The following is a 17,626-nucleotide window of genomic DNA, read 5'->3' on the forward strand; positions in this document are numbered from 1 at the left end:
CGTTTGGGTTAAAGAACGCCGCCCAGGCTTTCCAACGCCTGATGGACTCCGTGCTGCGGGACCTCAAGTTCCTCTTCGTCTACCTGGATATTATTCTAATTGCCAGTCCTACTAAGGAAGAACATACCTGTCACCTACGCACCCTTTTTCGACGCCTCAGCCAACAAGGCCTGATTATCAACCCGGCCAAATGTCAGTTTGGCCTGCACCAAATTGACTTCCTGGGGCATCGCATCACCTCAGAAGGAGCGGTTCCTTTACCTTCGAAAGTAGAGGCGGTGACATCCTTTCCACGCCCGCAGACCATTAGGGCCCTGCAGGAATTCCTAGGCATGGTAAACTTTTACCACCGTTTCGTGCCTAAGGCGGCACTACTCATGCAGCCCCTGTACGAGGCCCTCAAGGGCAAGACTGGCAAGAACCCGGTAGACTGGACGGATGACATGGCCCGAGCGTTCGCCGACACCAAAAGCGCCTTAGCCAACGCGACTATGCTGGCGCACCCACTGCCAGGAGCCACCATCGCCCTCACCACCGACGTGTCGGACTACGCAGTCGGTGCCGTGCAACAGCAGTGGGTGAACGGGACGTGGCAGCCGTTGGCATTCTTCAGCCATCAACTACGGCAGAACGAGAGAGCATACAGCACGTTCGACCGGGAGTTGCTCGCCCTTTTTCTGGCCAGCCGCCATTTTCGGTTCCTACTGGAAGGACGTCCTTTCGCCGCCTTTGTGGACTATAAGCCGCTAACCTTTGCAATGGCCAAGACCGCCAAACTGTGGTCAGCCCGACAGCAGCGTCAACTGACCTACATATCCGAATTCACAGGGATATACAGCACATGGCCGGTAAGGACAACCTGGTGGCAGACTGCCTCTCCCGCGCGATCGTCAATACGGTTCATTTGGGCATCGACTATGCCCTCATGGCAGCGGACCAAGCCTCAGACCCGGAAGTCCAAGCTTACAAAACGGCCATCACTGGCCTCCAGTTGGCCGACGTCAAGTTCCATTCAGCAGGTACCACGCTGTTGTGTGACGTCTCTGTACAGGATCCTCGCCCTGTCGTGCCGGTCGTCTGGCGCCGCAAAGTGTTCGACGCCATACATGGGTTGTCACACCCAGGAATGAAGGCCTCTCAGAAACTGATGTCAGCGAAATTTGTATGGCATGGCATGCATAAAGATGTCCGCGACTGGGCCAACACCTGCGTGGTCTGCCAAAAGGCCAAGGTACAGCGCCACATCAAAGCTCCATTGGCCACCTTCACAGTTCCGGAGCGACGTTTTGACCATGTCAACGTGGACCTGGTAGGACCACTCCCACCCTCCCATGGTTTTTCACACATCCTGACCATGGTAGACCGCACCACCAGATGGCTGGAGACGGTCCCCCTGTCATCCACTACTTTGGCGGACGTGGCCAGGGCGTTCATTTCCTCCTGGATCGCCCGTTTCGGAGTGCCTGCAAATATTTCGTCCGACAGGGGACCGCAGTTTTCCTCCGAACTGTGGAATGCAGTGGCCCAAGGACTCGGTGTCAAATTACACCGCACCACAGCCTACCACCCACAGGCGAATGGCCTCTGCGAACGCTTCCACCGGTCAATGAAAGCCGCCCTGAGGACCAGCCTCCAGGACGCTGGATGGGCAGACAAGCTACCGTGGGTCCTGTTGGGCCTTCGCACGGCCCCCAAAGAAGACCTTCACTCTTCATCAGCGGAGCTTGTGTATGGTCAGCCGCTGCGAGTCCCAGGGGACTTCCTACCAACATCGACGGAGCCATGGTCTGCGTCTACCCAGCTTGCTAGTCACCAAGAGGCGGCCAGATGTTTCGCACCGGTGCCCACTTCGCACCACGGGCTGCAGAGGTCACACGTTCCCACGGAGCTTCACAAGGCTGAATACGTTTTTATTCGCCATGATGCACAAGGCCCCATATACTGGTCCCTTCCGCGTGTTGGAAGCAGGGGACAAAACCTTCATGGTAGATGCTGGTGGTAAACCGGACCACATTTCGGTCGACCGCTTAAAGCCAGCACATTTAGACCTTGACCGCCCCATCGAGACAGCACAACCGCCGAGACGGGGTCGGCCACCCATCGTCGTTACGGCAGATCGAGTGTGACCGCCCGCCAGACTGCCAGCCGACCAGCAGCCTCCGCCTCGAGAGTACAGGAGTCGTTCTGACAGGCTCGTCAGACCCCCCTCACCGTTTGACTTTGTCCGTTAAAGCGAATTCTGGGGGGGCGCATGTGGCAGAACCACTGAATGACTCTGGCTAACTGTATATAATTCTCTTTAACGATGTTCTAACACCAGCCTAAACCTGTACCATTGTGTTAGGCATTACTGTGTTTTGTATATAGAGTTTGCATGTACGGGGCGTGGCCCCCTTAAGAGCGCAGGAAAACGCGGGCAAACGCGATGACGTCACGTCACAAACCATGGGGCTGCCCAGGCAGTCCTCGTGGCATCTCCTTTGAGTAAAGACCTGTTTGATTGTTCTCTTGTGCCGATCTCCGTTATTCGTAGGAATTCGTTAATTCCTACAATGTAACAGTTTATAAGCGAGTACAGAGGCAGGAAAAGGTGGGGGGAGTAAAGAATAAAAGGGACGCTCTGTGAAAGGGTGGAAGGCAGGAGTGATTAAATGACAAAAGGGATGATGGTGCAAGGCAAAAGTGGGTGGTAATGGGACAAGTAAAGAAACAATAAATAGGTCTGGAGGAGGTGTAAATGGCAACAGCAGAACCATTACCAGCACTAGCTGTACAAAAAAATGGGAGCAGTGGTTATGATCTGAAGTGATTGAAATCAGCGTTGAGTCCAGAAGGATGTAAAGTGCCTAATGGAAAGATGAGGTGCTGTTCCTCGAGCTTCCATTGAGCTTCATTTTGAACAGTGTCGGAGACCAAGGACAGAGGGGTCAGAGTGGGAGTGGAGCGGAGAATTAAAACGACAGGCGACCAGAAGCTCGGGGTCACGCTTGCAGACTGAACGGACGTTTTCAGAAAAGCGGTCACCCAATCTGTGTTTGGTTTCACCCAATGTAGAGGAGACCGCATCGTGAGCAGCGACTACAATATACTGGATTGTAAGAAGTACAAGTAAATCGCTGTTTCACCTGGAAGTAGTGTTTGGGGCCCTGGATGGTGGGAAGGGAGGAGATGAAAGGGCAGGTGTTCCATCTCCTGTGCTTGCATGGGAAGGTGCCGTGGGAAGAGGAGTGGATTTTGGGAGTGATTGAAGAGTGAACCAGGGTGTCTCGGAGGGAACGTTCCCTTCGGAATGCTGAAAGGGGAGGGGAAGATGTGTTTGGTGGTAGCATCATGCTGGAGGTGGCAGAAAGGACGAAGGATGACCCTTTGAATGTGGAGGCCCGGGGGGCTGGAAGGTGAGGACAAGGGAAGCCTTATCACAGTTCTGGGAGGGAGCAGAAGGGGTGAGGGCAGAAGTGCGGGAAATGGGACGGACACGGTCGAAGGCCCTGTCAACCACGGTGGAGGGGAATTCTCAGTTGAGGAAAAAGGAAGACATATCAGAAGCGCTGTGGGGGAGATGGCATTGTCAGAACAGATGTGACAGAGTTGGAGAAACTGGGAGAATGGAATAGAGTCCACTAGAACTGAGGTGGGAGGAAGTGTAATCAAGATAGCTGTGGGAGTCAGTGTGCTTATAGTGAATATTGGCTGACAGCCTATTTCCAGAAATGGAGGTAGAAAAATCAAGGAAGGGAAGGGAAGAGTCGGATATGGACCATGTGAAGACGAGGGAAGGGTGGAAATTCGAAGCAAAGTTGATGAAATCTTCCAGTTCGGGGTGAGAACAGGAAGCAGCACAGATACAGTTATCAATGTACCAGAAAAAGAGGTGTGGGAGGGAACCTGAGTCAGACTAGAACATGGAATATTCCACATATCACACGAAAAGGCAGGCATAGCCAGAACCATACAGGTTGGAATCTATGGTTCCCATAATGACATCTTTTATTTGGAGGAAGTGACTGGAGTCAATGGAGAAGTTCAATGTAAAAACAAGTTCAGCCAGGTGGAGGAGGGTGGGCCTCCGTTCAAGGAAGAAGCGGAGGGCCCTCAGGCCGTCCTGGTGGGGGATGGAGGTGAAGAGGGATTGGACGTCCATAGTGAAAACAGATACCCGGGAGTGAATTACAGGCTGGAATATAATCAAGGGGTTTGAGTAGTTTATATATAGAATAATAGATACCCAGAAGTGAGTCACAGGTTGGAATCTATTTGAAGGGTTCGGGGGTTTTATATATAAAATAACAGATCCTAGGAGTGAGTTTCAGGCTGGAATCTAATCGAGGGGTCCGGGGGGTTTATATATAAAATAACAGATCCTGGGAGTGAGTTACAGGCTGGAATCTAATCGAGGGGTTCGGAGGGTTTATATATAAAATAACAGATCCTGGGAGTGAGTTACAGGCTGGAATCTAATCGAGGGGTTCGGAGGGTTTATATATAAAATAACAGATACCCAGGAGTGAGTCACAGGCTGGAATCTAATCGAGGGGTTTGGGGGGTTTATATATAGAATAACAGATACCCGTGAGTGAGTTACAGGCTGGAATCTAATCAAGGGGTTCAGGGGGTTTATATATAGAATAACAGATACCCGGGAGTGAGTTGGAGTTTTGGACACTACATTATAGGAAGGATATAAAACAATGGAAAAGGTGCAGTGTAGATTCCCTGGGATGTTACTGCTATGAAGAGAGACTTGAGAGGTTAGGCCTTTAACTATTGCTGAGTAAATGAAGGGGTGTCTGTCTCTGACCTGGTCTTTTGGGGTGTCTTAAGAACTTAAGAAATAGGAGCAGGAGTAGGCCATTCAACCCTTCGAGCCTGTTCCGCCATTCAATGAGATCATGGCTGATCTTCTGCCTCAACTCCATTCACCGGCCCTATCACCATTTCCATTGATGCCATTACTAGTCAGAAATCTATCAACTTCTGTTTTGAATATACCCAATGACTGAGCCTCCGCAGCCCTCTGGGGTAGAGAATTCCAAAGACTCACCACTCTCCGCGTGAAGAAATTTCTTCCCATCTCAGTCCCGAATGGCCCACCCTTTATCTTGAGGCTGTGGCCCCTGGTTCCAGACTCCCCAGCCAAGGGAAACACCCTCCCAGCATCCATCCCATCAAGCCCTGTAATAATTTTGTATGCTTCAATGAGATCCCCTCTCATTCTTCTGAATTCAAGAGAATACAGGCCTAGTTTACTCAATCTCTTCTCATACGACAGTCCCGCCATCCCAGGAATCAATCTCGTGAACCTTCGCTGCACTCCCCCCACGGCAAGCATATCCCTCCTTTGGCAAGGAGACCAAAACTGTACACAGCACTCCAAGTGTGGTCCCACCAAGGCCCTATACAACTGGAATAAGACCTCCTCACTCCTGTACTCAAATCCTCCTGCAACGAAGGCCAGCATACCATTTGCCTTCCTAATGGCTTGCTGCACCTGCACATTCTGTTAGTTAGCCAATTCTCTATCCATACTAATATATTATTATCCCCAACTCCGTGAGTTCTTATCTTATGCAGTAACCTTTTATGTGGCACCTTATCGAATGCCTTCTGGAAATCCAAATACATCACATCCACTGGCTCACCTTTGTCCACACTGCTCATTACATCCTCAAAGAACTCCAGCAAATTTGTTAAACATGATTTCCTTTTCATAAACCATGCTGACTCTGCTTGACTGCATTATGATTTTCCAAATGCCCTGCTGCTGCTTCTTTAATGAAGGACTCCAGCATTTTCCCAATGACAGATGTTAGGCTAACTGGTCTATAGTTTCCTTCTTTCTGTCTCCCTCCTTTCTTAAATAGGGGTGTTACATTTGCGGTTTTCCAATCCGCTGGGATCTCTCCAGCGTCCAGGGAATTTTGGTATATTGCAACCAATGCACCCACTATCTCTGCAGCCACTTCTTTTACGACCCTGGGATGCAGGCACTCTGGTCCAGGGGACTTGTCATCTTTTAGTCCCATTATTTTACCAAGTACTTTTTCCTTAGTGATAGTGATTGTCTTTAGTTCCCCCCTCCCTGTGGCCCCTTGATTATCCATTATTGGGATGTTGTTAGTGTCTTCTACCATTAAGACAGATACAAAATATTTGTTCAGAGTCTCTGCCATTTCCCCATTCCCCATTATTAATTCCCCAGTCTCATCCTCTAAGGGACCTATGTTTACTTTAGCTACTCTCTTTTTATATACCTGTAGAAGCTCTTACTATCTGTTTTAATATTTCTTGCCAGTTTACTCTCATAATTCATCTTCGCTCTCTATTATTTTTTTAGTCATCCTTTGCTGGTTTTTAAAAATTTCCCAATCCTCTGGCCTCCCACCAATCTTGGCAACATTGTATGCCTTTGTTTTCAAATTAATACCATCCTTCCATAGTTAGCCACGGATGATGCTCCCTTCTCTTAAAATCTTTCTTTCTCACTGGAATGTATTTTTGTTGAGAGTCATTGAGTATATTCAAGGCTGAGATCGATACATTTTTGGACTCTAGGGGAATCAAGGGGTATGGGGATCGGGCGGAAAAGTGGAGTTGAGGTCGAAGATCAGCCATGATCTTATTGAATGGCAGAGCAGGCTCGAAGGGCTGTATGGACTACTCCTGTGCCTAATTCTTATGTTTTTATGGGCCAGGCTTTTCATAGCTTAATCGACTACCACTACAGATGAGAACCGTTCTGTCGAAGGGTCTTCACCCGAAACATGAACTTATCTTTTCTCGATTCAATTGCTGCATTTCTTGCATTTTCTTCTTTCTTTTACCAATGGAGGAAATCAGAGAAATGTAAGTACAGGAGTCCATTCAGCCCATCAGCCCTGTACCAATGCTAGCCCCACCCTAGAGATACCTACTCCAATTCTATCTCCCTGACCTGTCCCTAAACCCTGTAATATTTTCCCTTGAAGTGTTTCCCTAATTCTCTTAAAGGCTGCGACTGACTCGGCTACAACAGCCCTTTGTGGAATGGATCCCATATTCTAATAACCCTTTGTACACAGAGGTACACAGCTCTAGGGGTATTAATACACAGGTCTAGGGGTACAGATACACAGATCTAAGGGTACAGATACACTGAAACCCCTACATCTGTGTACCTCTACCCCTGGGTCTGTGCACCTGTAGACTAGATCTGTACTTTAGGATTGCCTATTCCTTCACTCTATTGAGAGTTTAACCACAGGGTATACTTCCATTGTCCTGTCTCTCTTCCTACTTCACATGTTTCTTCTCCACTGACATGTGTGGGTGAGGTGTGGGGTTCCTATGTGAAGGTGAATTGTGGGGTCCATATGGGAAGGGGCGGTGTAGGTTCCCTATGTGAGGATGAGGTGTGGAGTCCCTATGTGAAGGTGAATTGTGGGGTTTGTATGGGAAGGGGAGGTGAGATTGTTTTTGACCTGGACATGTTGGTTTTGTGGCTTGTTCTTTCATTTAAAATCTTGACAAACAAATAATCTGTTTTTTCCGACACTAACTTCGGAGAACAGACTGCGTTTGTGAGTAACAAGGTCCCAGGTTAGCAGAGTGTCCATCGTCCCTCACCCCGCTCTCATTCTGAAACGGGGGCTAACCAACCATCTGACCAGGTGAGGCAAGACTTGACTGACACACTGAGAGAAGGCCAAATTGACCATCTTACAACACGGAACAGGCCCCCTTTAGCACTTGGTTGACTCTTAACTGCCCTCTGAAATGGCCTAGAAAACCACCCAGATGTACCAAACCGCTAGCTCCCTACCTAACGGCACTGTGGGAGTACCTTCACCACAAGGACTACAGCGGTTCAAGAAGACGGCCCACCACCACCTTCTCCAGGGCACTAGGGATGGCCAATAAATGCCGGCCTTGCCAGCGATGCCCACATCTGGGAAGAATGATGAATGATTAAATAACTAAATTCATTTGTGACTGGACTTTTCTTCCTCCTGTGATAATCAGCTCCCATTTTGTGTAACGCGCAGAGTAAAAGGCCCCATGATCCTGTCAGTTTAAGGAGCCATTGTTAAACTCGAATAAAAATGCACAATGAGTGAAATAAACAAGCTAATTAATAAAACAGACGGGAGTGTTTCTCACTGAAGCAATGAGACATGGAACTAGAAAGTCTGCCTCTGTTTACATCCACTCAGCATAGCTGGGGGGAGGGGGGGGGTTAAATTATCTTAAATCTTAGTCCCTGTTGAGTAATATTTAGTTTTAACAGTGGTTCACTTTCTGTTGGAGGTGAAGCACAGGGCTGGACAGGGTTACAGCTTTTTGGTAAGGTGAGAATTTCCCCTGAAAGGTCAAAGTTCAGCTTGGAGTTTAGCAATGAATCAGCCCCGGAAACTTCTGCAAATTTTTCAGAGATTAAGCTGAAGAAAAGAAATCCAAGTGAGGCTGCAGCTGAGTGCGAAAGTAAATCTATCAAGTAAATCGTGGCCTTTGTTTAAATCGAGAAGCGTAGACCCAGAACGCAGAGCTGGAAAGAGGAGGCCTGCAGTCGAGGTATGTCAGGAAGTGGTAGTTCGCTGAACCCATGCTCAGTCTTGAGAAGCCTGTAGCTTGTACAAAGAAGGGAAGACGGAGGGAGTTCCACAGTATCCGTGCAGTAAGGTGCTGCGATGGGGGAGTCACAGGTTTCTGTGGGAGGGTGTGTGCAGGATGGGGCAAATGGCCTCCTTCATTTGAGACCCCCGGGAAGAGTGAGTTGGAGATGGTGCGATGAATCTTGGTTTCAGTCGTGAAGATGTGGGGAGGATGAAGTGCCTGGAGCGGGAGATGGGTTTACAATGTGGGAGGAACAAAGGGGGAAGTGAGTGGCACTGACCATATTATTAGTATTGATAAACTAGAGAGAGGCAGGAAAGGTTGTGACAGATAGACAGAGGCTGGAGGTGAGAAAGGAATCACCACCAGCAGGGTAAGAGTCACTCACTGTGTAACTGTACAGAGTCACTGTTTATTCAGAGTAAGGGATACTCACTGTGTAACTATACAGTGTCACTGTTTATTCAGAGTAAGGGATACTCACTGTGTAACTACACAATTGCTATTTGTTCAACAGAAGTCTGTGAGGGGAGGTGAGTTTACGTGGTGGTATATGATCCAGTCACTATCATATGGAGTAAGAGTTCTATCGCAGGATACATGGGTCATGCTGTCATTTATCTAGATTTTGGGCGGAAAAATTTACACTCTAGATCATAAGGGACGTGAGGTCTGCTTATGGATGATGCTGGACCTGAGAAAATATCTAGTGTAAAGAACCCTATAAATGTGACAGTGTGGCAGAGCCACTGAGGGACTGCTCAGAGTCTCTCAGTGGCTCTGCCACATGCGCCCCCCCCCCCCAGAATTCTCTTTAACAGAAAAAAACCAAATGGTGAGGGGGTCTGACAAGCCTGTCAGAACGACTCCTGTACTCCCGAAGCGGAGGCTGCTGGCAAGCTGGCGGTCGCAAAAGCGGAGTTCGCGACCATGGAACGATTAGGGATTATTCGCCGGTCGAATAGTCCCTGGTCTTCACCCCTCCACATCGTCCCGAAGCCTGGCGGCCATGCGGTGACTATCGACGCCTAAATGATGCCACCACTCCTGATCGGTACTCGATCCCCCACATCCAGGATTTCTCCGCCCATTTGGCAGGGAACACTGTCTTCTCGAAAATCGACCTCGTCCGGGGCTACCACCAGGTCCCCGTTCATCCCCAAGATGTCCAGAAGACCGCAGTCATCACCCCATTCGGCCTGTTCGAATTTTTAAGAATGCCTTTTGGGTTGAAGAACGCCGCCCAGGCTTTCCAACGCCTGATGGACTCCGTGCTGAGGGACATCAAGTTCCTCTTCGTCTACCTGGACGATATTCTCATTGCCAGTCCCAATAAAGAAGAACACATCTGTCACCTACGCACCCTCTTTCGACGTCTCAGCCAACACGGCCTGATTATCAACCCGGCCAAGTGTCAGTTTGGCCTGCAACAAATTGATTTCCTGGGGAATCGCATCACTTCAGAGGGAGCGGTTCCTTTACAAGTGAAGGTAGAGGCGGTGACAGCCTTTCCACGCCCGCAAACCATTAGGGCCCTGCAGGAATTCCTAGGCATGGTAAATTTTTACCACCGTTTCGTGCCTAAGGCAGCACTACTCATGCAGCCCCTGTATGAGGCCCTCAAGGGCAAGACTGGCAAGGATACGGTAGACTGGACGGATGACATGGCCCGGGCGTTCGCTGACACCAAAAGCGCCTTGGCCAATGCGACTATGCTGGCGCACCCGCTGCCAGGAGCCACCATCGCCCTCACCACCGACACGTCAGACTATGCAATCGGTGCCGTACAAGAGCAGTGGGTGAACGGGACGTGGCAGCCGTTGGCATTCTTCAGCCGTCAACTACGGCAGAACGAGAGAGTGTATAGCACTTTCGACCGGGAGTTGCTCGCTCTTTTTCTGGCCATCCGCCATTTTTGCTTCCTCCTCGAAGGACGTCCCTTCACCGCCTTCGTGGACCATAAACCGCTCACCTTCGCCATGGCCAAGACCGCCGAACCGTGGTCATCCCGACAGCAACGTCAACTGACCTATATATCCGAGTTCACCACGAATATACAGCACGTGGCCGGTAAGGACAACCTGGTGGCCAACTGCCTCTCCCGCGCGACCGTCAATACGGTTCATTTAGGCATTGATTACGACCTCATGGCAGCGGATCAAGCCTCGGACCCAGAAGTCCAAGCCTACAGAACCACCGTCACTGGCCTCCAGTTGGTCAACCTCAAGTTCCATGCGGCAGGTACCACGCTCTTGTGTGACATCTCTGTACGGGACCCACGCCCTGTCGTACCGGCTGGCTGGCGCCGCAAAGTGTTCGACGCCATACATGGGTTGTCACACCCGGGAATGAAGGCCTCTCAGAAGCTGATGTCAGCTAAATTCGTTTGGCATGGCATGCACAAAGATGTCCGTGACTGGGCCAACACTTGCGTCGTCTGCCAAAAGGCCAAGGTACAGCGCCACATCAAGGCCCCATTGGCCACTTTCTCAGTTCCGGAGCGGTGTTTTGACCACGTCAATGTGGACCCGGTAGGACCACTCCCACCTTCCCATGGTTTTTCTCACATACTGACCATGGTAGACCGCACCACCCGATGGCCAGAGGCGGTGCCCCTGTCATCCACTACTTCGGCGGACGTGGCCAGGGCGTTCATTTCTTCCTGGGTCGCCCGTTTTGGAGTGCCCGCTGACATTTCTTCGGATCGGGGACTGCAGTTTTCCTCTGAACTCTGGAATGCAATGGCCCAGGGACTCGGTGTCAAATTACACCGCACCACAGCAAATGGCCTCTGTGAACGTTTTCACCGATCGCTGAAAGCCGCCCTGAGGGCCAGCCTCCAGGACGCTGGATGGGCGGACAAGCTACCGTGGGTCCTGTTGGGCCTTCGCACGGCCCCCAAAGAAGACCTTCACTCTTCCTCTGCAGAGTTGGTATATGGTCAGCCGCTGCGAGTCCCAGGGGATTTCCTGCCAACTCCGATGAAGCCATGGTCCACGTCAGGCCAGCTTAACAGTCACCAGGAGGCGGCCAGATGTTTCGCGCTGGTCCCCACTTCGCAGCACGGACTTCAGAGATCGCACGTTCCCACAGAGCTAAAAAAGGCTGAATACGTTTTCATTCGCCACGATGCACATCGGGATCCACTCAAGGCCCCGTATACAGGTCCTTTCCGCGTGTTAGAGGCAGGAGACAAAACCTTCACGGTAGATGTCGGTGGTAAACCGGACCACATTTCAGTCGACCGTTTAAAGCCAGCACACTTGGACCTCAACCGCCCCGTCGAGACAGCACAGCCGCCAAGACGAGGTCGGCCACCCATCGTCGTCACGCTAGACCAAGTGCAATCGCCCGCTCGACTGCCAGCCGTCTAGCAGCCTCCGCTTCGGGAGTACAGGAGTCATTCTGACAGGCTTGCCAGACCCCCTCACCATTTGTTTTTTTTCCGTTAAAGAGAATTCTGGGGGGGCGCATGTGGCAGAGCCACTGAGGGACTCTGAGCAACTGTACATAATTCCCTTTAACGATGTTTTACTCCAACCTAAGCCTGTACCAGTCTGTTAGTTATTTCTGTGTTTGTACATACTGTTTGCATGTACGGGGCGTGGTCCCTTTAAGACCGCAGTAAAACGCTGGCAAACGCGATGATGTCATGCCGCTAATCATGTGACCCCCAAGCGCGGGCAAAATGTGATGATGTCATGATGCCTTCCACGGGACCGCCCTGGCAGTCCTCGTGGAAGCTCCATCTTGTTAAGACCTGTTTTCGTGGTTCTCCTGTATCAATCTCATCAAACTGTTTGAACTCATTTAGTTTTACATTAAAGACCTGTTTGATTGATCGCCTGAGTCGACCTTAATTATTAGTTAGGAACTCGTCAATTCCTACAACAGTAGCATTCAAAGCTAGATGGGATATTAAATGGCAGATGAATTTTAACATTGATTATAAAAGGAAGGCAATGGACTTTGGAATATGATGCGAGTCTGTGATGAAGGGCTATCTGATGGTAAAGGTGATGATGGATCTAGGTGTGATTATTGACTATTCACTGATAACACCCAGTCAATATAAAACTGTTTAACAACAACGGTAACCAAATACCGGGATGCAACTTGAGTGTATATTTTTGTAATTGGTGAACCCATGTCCTCCACTACCTAAAATGTGTTCATGAGCATTTGTACAAAACTTTCCCTCAGTGGATTAAATGGGCGGGTAGGGTCCACGATAGGGTAGAGTGTACATGGGCTGTGGAAGGAGATTAAATGGGCGGGTAGAGACCACGATAGGAGAGAGTGTACATGGGCTGTGGAAGGAGATTAAATGAGTGGGTAGAGTCCACGATAGGAGAGCGTGTACATGGGCTGTGGAAGGAGATTAAATGGGTGGGTAGAGTCCACGATAGGGGGGCATGTACGTGGGCTGTGGAAGGAGATTAAATGGATGGGTAGAGTCCATGATAGAGTAGAGTGTACAGAGGCTGTGGAAGGAGATTAAATGGATGGGTAGAGTCCATGATAGAGTAGAGTGTACAGGGGCTTTGGAAGGAGATTAAATGGGTAGGTAGAGTCCATGATAGAGTAGAGTGTACAGGGGCTGTGGAAGGAGATTAAATGAGTAGAGTGTACAGGGGCTGTGGAAGGAGATTAAATGGGTAGGGTGTACAGGGGCTGTGGAAGGAGATTAAATGGGTAGGTAGAGTCCATGATAGGGTAAAGTGTACATGGGCTGTGGAAGGAGATTAAATGGGTAGGTAGAGTCCATGATAGGGTGGAGTGTACATGGGCTATGGAAGGAGATTAAATGGATGGGTAGAGTCCATGATAGAGTAGAGTGTACAGAGGCTGTGGAAGGAGATTAAATGGATGGGTAGAGTCCATGATAGAGTAGAGTGTACAGGGGCTTTGGAAGGAGATTAAATGGGTAGGTAGAGTCCATGATAGAGTAGAGTGTACAGGGGCTGTGGAAGGAGATTAAATGAGTAGAGTGTACAGGGGCTGTGGAAGGAGATTAAATGGGTAGGGTGTACAGGGGCTGTGGAAGGAGATTAAATGGGTAGGTAGAGTCCATGATAGGGTGGAGTGTACATGGGCTATGGAAGGAGATTAAATGGATGGGTAGAGTCCATGATAGGGTAGAGTGTACAGGGGCTGTGGAAGGGGATTAAATGGGTGGGTAGAGTCTATGATAGGGGAGCGTGTACATAGGCCATGGGAGAAACCAAATGAGGTCAAGGAGAAAGACTGCGGGGAGGACAGCCACAATGCAGAACAAGGCACCGTGGCTCAGAAAGCTGTCCAAGGGGGAGAAGAGCAGAATAGAAATGTGGTAGTGATAGGGGCCTCTTTACTTAGGGGGATAGATAGCGTCCTCTGCAGCCAAGAACGAGAATCCTGAAGGGTGTGTTGCCAGGGTAAGGGATATCTCACAGCGGCTGAAGAGGAACTTGGAAAGGGAGGGGGGTAAATCCAGTTGTCCATGTTGGAACAAACGACATAGGTAGGAACAGGGAGGAGGTCCTGCTGAAAGAGTATCAGGAGTTAGAGTTAGGCTCTAAATTAAAAAGCAGGACCTCGAGGGTAATAATCTCTGGATTATTGCCCGAGCCATGTGCAAATTGGCATAGAAACAGACAGATCAGGAGAATTAACATGTGGCTAAAGGGCTGGTGTGGGAAAGAGGGGTTCCTTTTCATGGGACACTGGCACCAGTTCTGGGACAGGAAGGAGCTGTACCGATGGGACGGGCTCCACCTGAACCGAGATGGGACCCGTGTCCTAGTGGAAAGGGTAAATAGGGAGGTGTCAAAGGCTTTAAACTAGTAAGATGGGGGGAGGGATCTATAAGAAACCTAACCCGTCTAATTATAAACAAAACAGGAAAAGAGAGCATAGGAAACAATAAAGCAAGGGAGGACATTGATGGCATAGGAATAAATAGAGTTATAGAACAGGAGTCTAAAAAGATGGGTAAACATAAAGTGAGAGGAAATCCTATTAAAAATGAGTTAAACTGTCTGTACAGCAATGCACACAGTGTCCATAATAAAATAGGGGAGCTGGAGGCAATCATGCGTTGGGAGGAACCAGACATAGTAGGGATTACTGAGACATGGCTACAGAAAAATCAGGACTGGGAATTGAACATTGCAGGGTATAACATATTGAGAAAAGATAGAGAGAAAAGGGGGAGGTGGAGAAGCTATACTTATTCGGGATAACATAATGGTAGTAGAAAAAAGTGATGCAGCTATCAGCAAGACAAAAGTAGAATCCAAAATAACAACAGAAAATGCTGGAAATACTCAGCAGGCCAGGCAGCATCCGTGGATGCTGCCTGGCCTGAGTATTTCCAGCATTTTCTGTTGTTATTTCAGATTTCCAGCATCTGCAGTATTTTGCAATTATAAAAGTAGAATCCATGTGGATAGAGATAAAAGATAATAAAGGATCAATCACACTAATAGGTGTAGACTACAGACCACCTAATAGTGGAAGGGAGGTGAAGGAAGAAATATGCAGACAAATTAGGGAAATGAGTAAAAAACATAGAATAATAATCATGGGGATTTCAACTACCCCAATGTTAATTGGACAGAAGAGGTAGGTAAAGGGGATAAGGGAATGAAGTTCCTCCAACTCTTTTCTAACCCAGTATGTAAAAAGCCCAACAAGGGAGGGTTTGCTATTGGGTCTAGTAATGGGGAATGAACCAGAGCAGATAAGAAAAGTAAAAGTAGGGGAACATCTAGACAATAGTGACCATAATATAATACGCTTTAAGATGATAATTGAGAAGGACATAAGTATGATGAAAACCAGCGTAATAGATTGGAGAAAAGCTGATTTTGACGGGCTGAGAATAGAACTTGGGAAAATAAAATGGGCAACAATATTGGCAAACAATGATGTAGAACAGCAATGGGAAACATTTAAAACGGTGTTCAACAGAGTCCAGGAACAATATATTCTGCTAAAAGGGAAGAACAAACTAAACACTAATGAGACTGCATGGATGAATAAAGCCATAAGGGAACAATTGAGGGTAAGGAAAGAGACATACATTAAGTGCATAGACATCAGGGGGGTGTATGATAAGGGAGAATACGAAGAGATTAGAAAGAAAGAAGTCAAAAAAATAATTAGGAAGGCAAAGGGGAACTATGAAATTAAATTATTAAGGAACATAAAACAAAATAGTAAAATATTTTACAGGCACATCAATAAAAAAAGGAAGGTTGGGATGGGAATAGGGCCATTAAGGGATGAACAGGACAATACCACAGATAATGATAGAGAGATGGCAGAAATATTAAATAATTATTTTGCTTCAGTATTTACCAGGGAGATAGAACAGGAGGACATGACATTGGATGATAAGTATAGTAATAAGATAAGTACATTTAAAATAAAAAGAGGGGATATATTAAATAAACTGATCAAACTCAAAGAGGATAAAACCCCTGGTCCGGATGGATTGCATCCACTCATTTTAAAAGAATCTAGGGAAGAGATAGCAGAGGCATTACTACACATATTTATTAATTCATTAGAAAAAAGTGTAGTGCCAGAGGACTGGCAGATAGCTAATGTAATACCGATATTTAAGAAGGGGGATAGAACATGTCCAGGGAATTATAGACCAGTCAGCTTAACATTGGTGGTAGGGAAAATAATGGAATCCCTACTAAAGGAGAAAATAGAAGAACATCTAGAAACCAAAAGCATAGTAATGAATAGTCAGCATGAATTTCAAAAGGGAAAGTCTTGCTTGACCAACCTCATTGCATTTTTTGAAGAGGTAACGCAGAGAGTAGACAATAGTAATGCAGTAGATGTAATTTATCTAGATTTTCAAAAGGCCTTCGATAAGGTACCCCATAATAGACTGATGAACAATGTCAGAGAATGCGGAGTCAGGGGACAAGTAGCAGAATGGATTGCTAGCTGGCTTCAGGACAGAAAGCAGAGAGTAAGGGTAAAGGGTAGCTATTCACAGTGGCAGAAGGTAGGTAGTGATGTTCCACAAGGATCAGTGCTGGGACCACTGTTGTTCACAATTTATATTAACCATTTAGACATAGGAATCAAAAACATCATTTCTATATTTGCGGATGACACCAAATTGGGGGGGATAGTCAATACATAGGAGGACTGCAACAAATTACAAGAGGACATTAATAAACTTGCAGCATGGGCATCCAACTGGCAAATTAAGTTCAACACAGATAAATGTGAGGTATTACATTTTGGTAGGAAGAATAGGGAGGTCACTTATTACTTGGAGGGCGTGAGTCTGGGTGGGGTAGAGGAACAAAGGGATCTCGAAGTACAAATACACAAATCACTAAAAGTTGCGACACAGGTTAGCAAGGCCATAAAAAAAGCAAACCAAGCACTAGGGTTTATTTCTAGAAGGATAGAATTGAAAAGTAATCAGGTTATGCTAAACTTGTATCGAACCTTGGTTAGACCACACTTGGAGTGCTGCGTACAGTCCTGGTTGCCATATTATCCCTGGTGTCCTGGCCAATATTTATCCCTCAACCAACATAACAAAAAACAGATTATCTGGTCATTATCACATTGCTGTTTGTGGGAGCTTGCTGTGTGCAAATTGGCTGCCACATTTCTCACATTACAACAGTGACTACACTTCAAAAGTGCTTTCATTGGCTGTAAAGTGCTTTGAGACGTCCGGTGGTTGTGAAAGGTGCTATATAAATGCAAGTCTTTATTTCTTTATAAAAAGGATATAGAGGCACTGGAGAGGATGCGGAGAAGATTTACAAGGATAATACCAGAAATGTAAGGGTATATATATCAGGAAAGGATGAACAGGCTGGGTCTCTTTTCTCTTGAAAAGAGAAGGCTGAGGGGTGACCTAATAGAGGTCCATAAAGTTATGAAAGGTTTTGATAGAGTGGATACAGAGAGAATGTTTCCACTTGTGGGGAAGAGCATAACTAGAAGCCATCAATATAAGATAACCAAGAAATCCAATAGGGAATTCAGAACAAACTTCTTTACCCAA

General features: G+C 47.7%; 1 protein-coding gene across 1 annotated transcript in view; it reads left to right on the plus strand.

Moving 5' to 3' along the window:
• The window catches only part of hcls1 (hematopoietic cell-specific Lyn substrate 1), a 78,931-nt gene that overhangs the window by 2,514 nt on the left and 58,791 nt on the right, over window positions 1-17,626 (plus strand). The gene's annotated exons all lie outside the window — the stretch shown is intronic.

This window comes from Somniosus microcephalus, chromosome 17 (assembly GCF_052327205.1).
Source record: "Somniosus microcephalus isolate GS21.2 chromosome 17, FLI_Smic_1.0, whole genome shotgun sequence".
Classification (NCBI taxonomy): Eukaryota; Metazoa; Chordata; class Chondrichthyes; order Squaliformes; family Somniosidae; genus Somniosus; species Somniosus microcephalus.